The sequence below is a fragment of the Lolium rigidum genome, unplaced genomic scaffold, assembly GCF_022539505.1.
Source record: "Lolium rigidum isolate FL_2022 unplaced genomic scaffold, APGP_CSIRO_Lrig_0.1 contig_16625_1, whole genome shotgun sequence".
Lineage (NCBI taxonomy): Eukaryota > Viridiplantae > Streptophyta > Magnoliopsida > Poales > Poaceae > Lolium > Lolium rigidum.
The window spans coordinates 17793-26688 of record NW_025899892.1 but is presented as its reverse complement, the minus strand read 5'-3'; positions in this window follow the sequence as shown (position 1 = coordinate 26688).

Sequence of the window (8896 nt, the reverse complement as noted above, 5' to 3'; positions counted from 1 at the left end):
CGAAATAATTAGAGTATGTGACGTACTCGTTCGAGCAGCCACATCAAAATCTGGTACTTCTCCCTCATCATCACTGCGATTAAATGTTGGCAGCATAAAAAGCAAGATAGAAAAAATCTTTGAGTACAAAAAAAAGACTTACGAACTGATGAGGGCCTTGAGGTATGGATCATAAGTTGCCTTCTGACGTGAAGGAGCAACTTCTTCGGCCTTGGAGGTGCCGGAATCTTTGACATCATTCCTTTTCCTTTTGTTCTTGGGAGAAACAGCAGGAGGAGGAGATTGTGCCGATGCGGTGCCTTCGGAGGCAGCCTCCTTTTCGGAAGATCCCGCGATTTGTGAGAATCTGCGGGTTCATTCACAAAAGAGGGGGCATCTTGGTTGTCGTCGGTGACAACGGCCCTTTCCTCGACTTCTCCACCTTCAGGAAGGGGAGGAAGCGAGACAAGATTGGGATGGTTCTGTACAAAAATAGGGGAAGATGTCAAAAAAAGGAGTTACAAAAGATAGCGAGGCAATAACAAATCAATCGACAAAGTTTACCTTGGGAAGCGCATTGGTGGCGCTGTACGGCTTTACACGACAAGAAGAAGGGACAGGATCTTTTTTGCTGAGAGAGGAGATTTTTCGGACAAGCTTCTCTAAGTCCTTGACCTCCAAATCTGCTGATAACCGATCTGCGTCCTTGTCGCCAGCATACTTCCAGAGAGGGTATTTGCAAGCTCGAAGAGGCTGCACTCTAGTTCTAAGAAAATATGCTTGTGATTTGGATACTCGACAACTCTTTGCCGCGAGTATTTTGCAACTCACGGATGCGAGTCATCAAGGCCTCTGTCGATGTTTTTTCTTCCTCGGTAGCCTCTGCATCCCAGGAGCGGCGGCGAATGATTTTCTCGGCACCATCGAAAGGAGGGATGTTGTCTTCGAGCACATCCATGGTTTTCCTCCTGAATGTACAACCACTTCTTGCGCCACCCTTGAACTGAGTCAGGGAGTTTGACGTCGAAGTAATCGACTGTGGGGCGAATGGAAATAACAACGCCGCCTATATTATAGGCGACATTGGGAGAGCCATTGCGGCGACAAAAGAAAATGCGCTTCCATAACGCCCAGTTAGGCTGGACGCCAAGGAAGGCCTCACAGAGGGTGATGAAAATGGAGATATGGAGGATAGAATTGGGCGTGAGGTGGTGAAGTTGAAGGCCATAAACAAAAAGCAATCCGCAGAGGAAAGGATGAATGGGGGCGGAAAGACCGCGGATGAGATGGTCGATGAAACTTACCCGATACCCCATTGGAGGGGTTGGGTAGCTTTCTTCACTAGGGAAGCACAACGCCTTGGGTTTCTTGTTAATCCCTAGCTTCTTCAGGAGATTGATGTCCTGGGTGGAAATTTTGGACCTTTCCCACTCCGCGCTTCCCAGATCTGCGGCAGCCATTGACGATTCAGGCGTGCTGTGCTTGATCAACCGACGCGGTGGCATCAACAATGGCGCAGGAATGCAGCTTGGAGAAGATGAGCTTAGGAGGTTGGGGGCGCAGAAGGAGGTTTTGCAGAGGAGAGCAGGAGAACGGCGCGAGCGGAAGTGCTCGAGGAAGAAGAAGGAGATCTTATATAGAGGTGCGGCGAAGCGGCGGACCGTAGGATGGAAAAAGTGTACGGCAGATGATAACCACATGGAAACAAGGGTAAAAAAGTATTTTAACACTGGAGAAGTTACGGTACGTGCGCCAGGAAAAGCGGAGAACGTGTGTCCCCCACTTACACGACGTGTCAAGATAATGGATAATTTGGGCCCGCAGGGCAGCGGGAGAAAACTTCTCGCGATTTCCGGACTTACAATCGTGGCTATCGTCGGCAATAACGTCACCTTGGCAGAAAGAAAAATTCGACTCAACAGTTGCATCAAAAGGCGACATGCAAAAATATTGGAGAGCCTTTGATCAAATACAAGTTTTTGGTCAAATGCTCGGGGGCTACTTTGAAAAAATGAAAAGATCAAGAAAGATAAAATAGAAATGGCGTGAGCCTATGATCAAATACAAATATTTGTTCATAGCCTCGGGGGCTACTCCCATCGGGAGCGCTGTTCGCGCACCCGAGAAATTATAAAACTTCGGGAGAGAAAGTGATAGGGCAAAGGTGGCCGATCTTTCGATGAGATGAGGATAATTCGATTTGTTGGTGGAGTTCGTGCTTGACGATCCGACTACACGTGCAAAGCTCGTGCGCCAATGCAATCGCTAGGACAATCTCCGGGAGTTACTGATCTTGCGGATGCACGATCAGCCGACCAACAAGGGTCTTAATTCCTACCTGAAATCGAGAACAAGTAAGAACTAAAGATGTAATCGGAATATTGCGAATAGAGATGAAAGCTTGATTGATAATGGTGGGATTCGAATAGTCGGTCTTGTTACGGGCGTTGGCCTCAAAAGAAGTACACGTAGTTGCAACAATTGGCTAACTTTTAATCTAATCAAAATCCAAGTTCTAATGACGGCTACAGAGGGATATATATGGGGGAAGTCAAGGGATTTTCGTCCAACCAACTAGGGTTGGCCAAAAACACCCCTAAATGGGCCTTCTTTCACTTATATGGCCTCTTAAAATCCCCTAAAATACCTAATCCGAAAATACATGGGCCTGGCCCATTAAATAAGGTGACGCAGCACCAAAAATAACTCTTTGGACGAATTTTATGATGGAGTAACTTGTATAATTCATCCAAGCATCGTTGCTTCACTATGGTGGCTTCAATGTTCTGAAATCCTCGCTTGCAACGCCATCTTGAATCCTTGCAGGTCTGCTGCCATCTCCACGCACGTTCCTAATCCAATGCTTGGCGTCCATGCTAGATCCATTCCTAAATAATATAAATACATTTGATTTAGGCAGCATCATATTCTCATATATATCAGGAAGGATTCCTAGTAGCGAATGTACCTGAGATGTGGTTGTAGGAGTATTGGTTGTATCTATCATAGAGATGTCCTCATCATCCTCCCCTACTTGAATTGAAGTCGTCCTCGACGTAGTCTCATCTTTTTTACCAAGATATGCCTTCAAATCGGAGGTAATCATGTCCTCATCATCCTCCCTTTCTTGAAAGAAAAGCCGTCCTCGGCGATGTTTATTCTGTAAACATGCTAACAAAAGAGACAAGGTATATGCATGGTATATGTATATGTCATCCGTTTTAACAGCTCTGTCATGTTTCCCATTTAATTTTGTACATATTCCAGTATTGTAGTAGCTTAGAAGATCATTAGTCCCCATTAAACATTCATCACAACTCAGTTTGCAGATATAAGTGAAGCACATATTAAGTCCTTTCAAATTGTAATGCTCATCATTAAACCATCCCAAAGTTGGTAAACCAAAATGTAAGGTCTCAAATTTACTAGCTACGCCATGTGGATTGAAACAATTTTGCAGCAAGTTATTTGGCATAGAATGAATACCAACATTGGAGGTCATATCAAAATGAGAAAGCATATACACAAATTCTGTTTTATTTGAACTATAAGAATCATCACACATGATGCAAATCCTATGTACCATAAAAACATTGGTGCTGACATACTCCCCAACCAAATTAAAAGTAACATCGGGGGCGTAGACACTCTTTAAACAAGGAAATTCATCAATTTTATGTCTAGCATGTGACAAAGATATAGGTGGATCCATCACAACAGAAAACAAAGAATTAGCATGAGAAATCTTAGCCAACACTTCATTGTTCATAACCAGTTTTATATGATCCATACTAGATTCATCTTTCAAATCACAAAGTGCATTATCAGGAGCAAGAATTTCAGTTTGTACACTCATATCAATAGAGGAGCGAAAAACAACACATGGTACACACAAATCTGTAGGTCTCTCAAAACTAGAGTCAACCAAAAGATTGCTAGTCATATCAATGATAATTTCAGTGGTATGATCACATGGTACTTGCAAATCAGTAGTATGATCCTCTAATATAAGCGGTGTGGCCAAATCATCAGCGAACTCAACACATGGTATATTAATATCAACATTGCATTCATCAATCTCATGTGGAGGGATAAAATCAGTACCTTCATTTTTACCTTGTGACTCCAACGTAGAAGATGTTCGCAGCGACGTGTCACAAGTCCGTGGCTGGGCGACTCGCACTACAATATTCATGCGTGGAACGTTGGAAGAAACAACCGGTGCTAGTGTGCATGACTTGAAGGAGTTGAAATGGTCCACCGTGTTTTCCTGTATGTGTTTCTCAAAAGCACAAGCGCGAACATATATACCAATAGTAGAACGAGGAATATACTTAAACATAACCTTAATATCAGGGTTCAAGCCGTTGAAAAACATGGTTCTAGTACTTTCCTCAAATTCCTTTATATCACAACGGTACATGTAAAATTTAAATTTCTGATAGTAAACATGCACTGTGTTACTACCTTGTTCTAACCGTTTAAGTTTGCGGATCATTTCACGTTGATGAGAAAGAGGCACAAATCTATGTCGCAAAGCAGATTTTAAATCTCCCCAAGTAATAGGTTTATTATCAACAGTTTCGTTATAAGTCATATCCCACCAAATGGAAGCCAAACCCGTAAAAACTCTAGCAGCAGTTCTTACTTTCTCATGTTCAGTAAAATCATGGCATCCAAAAATATTGTCAACCTCAAACTCCCAATCAAAATAAGCATCTGTATTATATCTTGATACGGTGGATCCAAGCCGATCCACCTAGATTGATGCCCGATCTTTCACAGCGAGATGCCCGATCTTTCACAGCGAGAACCTGGGGTAGAGAATCCTCCCAACAACGCGATGAATGCAGCCTGGAGAAGAGGGAACGTATCCAGCAAGCAACGGATCGATGAATCGATACGCCTCAAACCTGAGCTAGACAATCCTTGATGAACACAAGAACCTTCGCAGCGGATAATATAGATAAACGGCAGCGCCGTACCCCCGGAGGGATGATACACGTGAACACACGCAACTAGGTAAAACCTAAACTTTAGACTAAACTTGTTCTATCCTAACCCTAGCCGCCCCACCTCCTTATATGAGGGGAAGGGTGGCCGGCCAGCCCTTGCTGGGCTGGGCGCCCCACTATGGGCCTCCCTAACTTGGTTGGACGAGGCCCAAACCAAGACTGACTCGATTTATTAAAAAACCCTAATTTGCCAATATATGACAATTACAAAAACTAAGATAATTAAGCTGGTGGAGTCCTGAATCTAGGCTCCACATAGGCCTCCATGCCCGTATCATCCTCCCCCCCTTCAAGAAGCGTTGTCCCCAACGCGTGAGGGTCTTCTGGAAAAGGTGACGTGATATGAACATGACACGTCCTCGCCGTCTTCAAGTCTTGCTTGCCTTCCACACCACATCCTCCCTCGCGGCCTGCTTGACTTGACACAGCACTTGGCGCCTCCTTTCTTCTCCATATGAGCTTGGACTTCGGCGCCAACTCCTTCGTTTTGCGAGGTTTTGATGGACCCTTGTGTCGCCGCACATGACCCCGCACAAGATGTGTAATTCCTGGGCCACATAAATGTCTCACACGTCCATCCTTGCCTCGATGCATCCGCGGTGTCGCGGAAAACTGGACAGTACTCCTAGCACGGTAGTGCCGCTGCCCACCATCTCCACTGACGCGCTCGCCTCCCACTCCTCCCACGCGCATCTGCGCCACATGTACTCGAATCACCATCAGCACAAACATCATCGATCACGTATACCGGCATCAACACAAGCTGGAACCGTAGCACATGCGTCGCAACATCCACATCAACAATAAGTGTAGCTTCATCCGGCTTGTCACCAACAAGAACTGGCTTGTCATCTACCAGGCTTGGCTGAAACATCACCAACATCAATGCTCGGAACATCATGCACCTTATGCTGCACATTAGGCTTGTGCAACTTCTCCTTACGCACCACTAACTCCACATCGGACTTGATATGATCATCACCCATAGGCTTCAAAGTCCGCTGTTTGCCACCATGCATAAAAGAATATGTATTTGCTCGCCCGAGCATGTGTCACATTGCGATCATACTGCCAAGGACGCCCAAGTAGCAATCCACACACCTCCAATGGCAACACATCGCAATCGATCTCATCAACATAATCATCAACTGTAAATGGCACACGCACCTTGTGAGTAATCTTCAGCATACCACAGCTATTCAACCACTCAAGACGTTTAGGTTCAGGAAGACGCCATGTAGACAACCCCAACGCTGTCACCATTGCCTTGCTAATGCCATTAGTACAGCTACCACCATCAATCATCAACTTGCAAGCCTTGCCCTTGATATAGCACTGAGTCTGAAACAAACTCCACCGCTGAACCTTGTCAACTGTCTTGCAAGCATCACCTTGTACCTTCTTGAGTTGCATATTCAACCCGCTCAATGGTACATCCTCCTCAACGATCACGATAGCGCTCTTGGTATCAGAGCCAGGTTTCCTCTCCTCTGAAGATTTCACCTCGACCTTAGTGACTGTTGGTAGTGGAACCATCTCCTGAAGAGGAACTACGCACTTGTCCACTTCCTTCATTGCATGCACAACTCCGGACGATCTGCTCATGATCCTCCAATGGAAACCCGAAACCACCACGAAGAAATTTTTTGAAGTCCTCCCAAGTATAAGCATACTCGCCTCTATCAACTGCAGAACACCAATATATGTCCAACTCTTCATCCACACGCCGGTGAGCGAGGACGTATGTATCATAACCGGTGAACCGCCCTTTGTATCGGCGACATCGTTGGAAACCCAATTCCATGTACTTCTCCCAATCCTCATACTGCTCAATTGTCGCATCATGACGTAAATACCACTTCAGTTCTGACACGGGACGCGGTACTCCCTTCCGGATGTCAAGGTAATCATTGAAGACATAACCGGACTTCGTGCCACGCAAACACCGTACGCCAATCACATCGTCTGACCAAGAAGCAACAACAGCAGTAGCATCAGTTAGCACCGCCGGAGATGAAACAGAAGAAACAACAGCGAGTAGTAGCCGGATGTGCCCGAGAAACAACCGCGAGAACGAGGCGCCGGCCCGGCCCAGGGCTCGGTCGGACCGGCTCTGTGGACCGGCCTGTCCGGTCGTGGGTCCGGTTGACCGGCCGCCAACCGGTTGCATCGTACCGGAATCAAACCGGACGAAATTTTGCGAACTTCCCGGTTTGCAGCCCGGTTGACCGGATTTTACGCCGAGCTGCCCGGTCAACGGCCCGGTTGGACCGGATTTTACGCCGAGCTGCCCGGTCACCGGCCGGTTGGACCGGAGTTTACGCCGAGCTGCCCGGTCACCGGCCCGGTTGGACCGGAGTTTACGCCGAGCTGCCCGGTCACCGGCCCGGTTGGACCGGAGTTTACGCCGAGCTGCCCGGTCAACGGCCGGTTGGACCGGAGTTTACGCCAGGCTGCCCGGTCACTGGCCCGGTTGACCGGATTTCTGACCGGATTTTTCCTGGTCGCGAATTTTCGTCTTCTTCCCGATTCTGGTCACGATTTTTCGCGATTTTGACCTCCGAAACAGCCATGGATGACCTCCAAACTCCACCAAACAACGCCAAACTTCCTCCAACCAAACTCCTTCGACCGAGAGCCAAACTCCTCCGATCTTAGAGCTAATCTTCTCCGCAGCAAACCGATCCAAAGAGATCGATCAACAAAACCTCGCCGTGAGCAACCCAGAAAGCTGATACCACATGATACGGTGGATCCAAGCCGATCCACCTAGATTGATGCCCGATCTTTCACAGCGAGATGCCCGATCTTTCACAGCGAGAACCTAGGGTAGAGAATCCTCCCAACAACGCGATGAATGCAGCCTGGAGAAGAGGGAACGTATCCAGCAAGCAACGGATCGATGAATCGATACGCCTCAAACCTGAGCTAGACAATCCTTGATGAACACAAGAACCTTCGCAGCGGATAATATAGATAAACGGCAGCGCCGTACCCCCGGAGGGATGATACACGTGAACACACGCAACTAGGTAAAACCTAAACTTTAGACTAAACTTGTTCTATCCTAACCCTAGCCGCCCCACCTCCTTATATGAGGGGAAGGGTGGCCGGCCAGCCCTTGCTGGGCTGGGCGCCCCACTATGGGCCTCCCTAACTTGGTTGGACAGGCCCAAACCAAGACTGACTCGATTTATTAAAAAACCCTAATTTGCCAATATATGACAATTACAAAAACTAAGATAATTAAGCTGGTGGAGTCCTGAATCTAAGCTCCACATAGGCCTCCATGCCCGTATCATATCTACCCTCATAAACTGGTAAAGATATAACCTGATCATGATCTCCTGTAAATGGTTGCACATGCATCTCCGTAGTCGTCATGGTACTCGGGTCGATGGATTGGTCCTCAATTCCTGTCATGGTTAGTACCCAAAAAATCGCAAGTGTATATGCCTAGAAGCTACGCAAATATGGTGGTATCACGCGTAATTCGTCAAGAAAAATACAAAGCTCTTACAAGTTCTTACCAAACAGGAGGCGGTGATCGGCAACCAACAGTATCAAGTAACTCCAAAGATTGAGCGAAGCGATTGCCAAGCACACGTATACCGCACGATGTAAAAAAATGTAGAGCTGTAGGTAGGCTTAATATATCTGGAACTACAACCACAATAATCAATGTAAAGCTGAAAATCCGTTCAAAGTTGTCAAGTGCTGATCCTAGGCTAGACCGTACTAGAGACGCGAGCCTAAAACACAATTGATATATCACGCGGAAAGAAGATATGATGTATATTGCTGGGAGCGGTTGTCTCTCAATAGATGCAGCGCGGGATTAGCGACCGACCACTTGGCTTGGAAACCGATGCGAAGCAACAGCCCAGCTTAGCTTGGTTTTA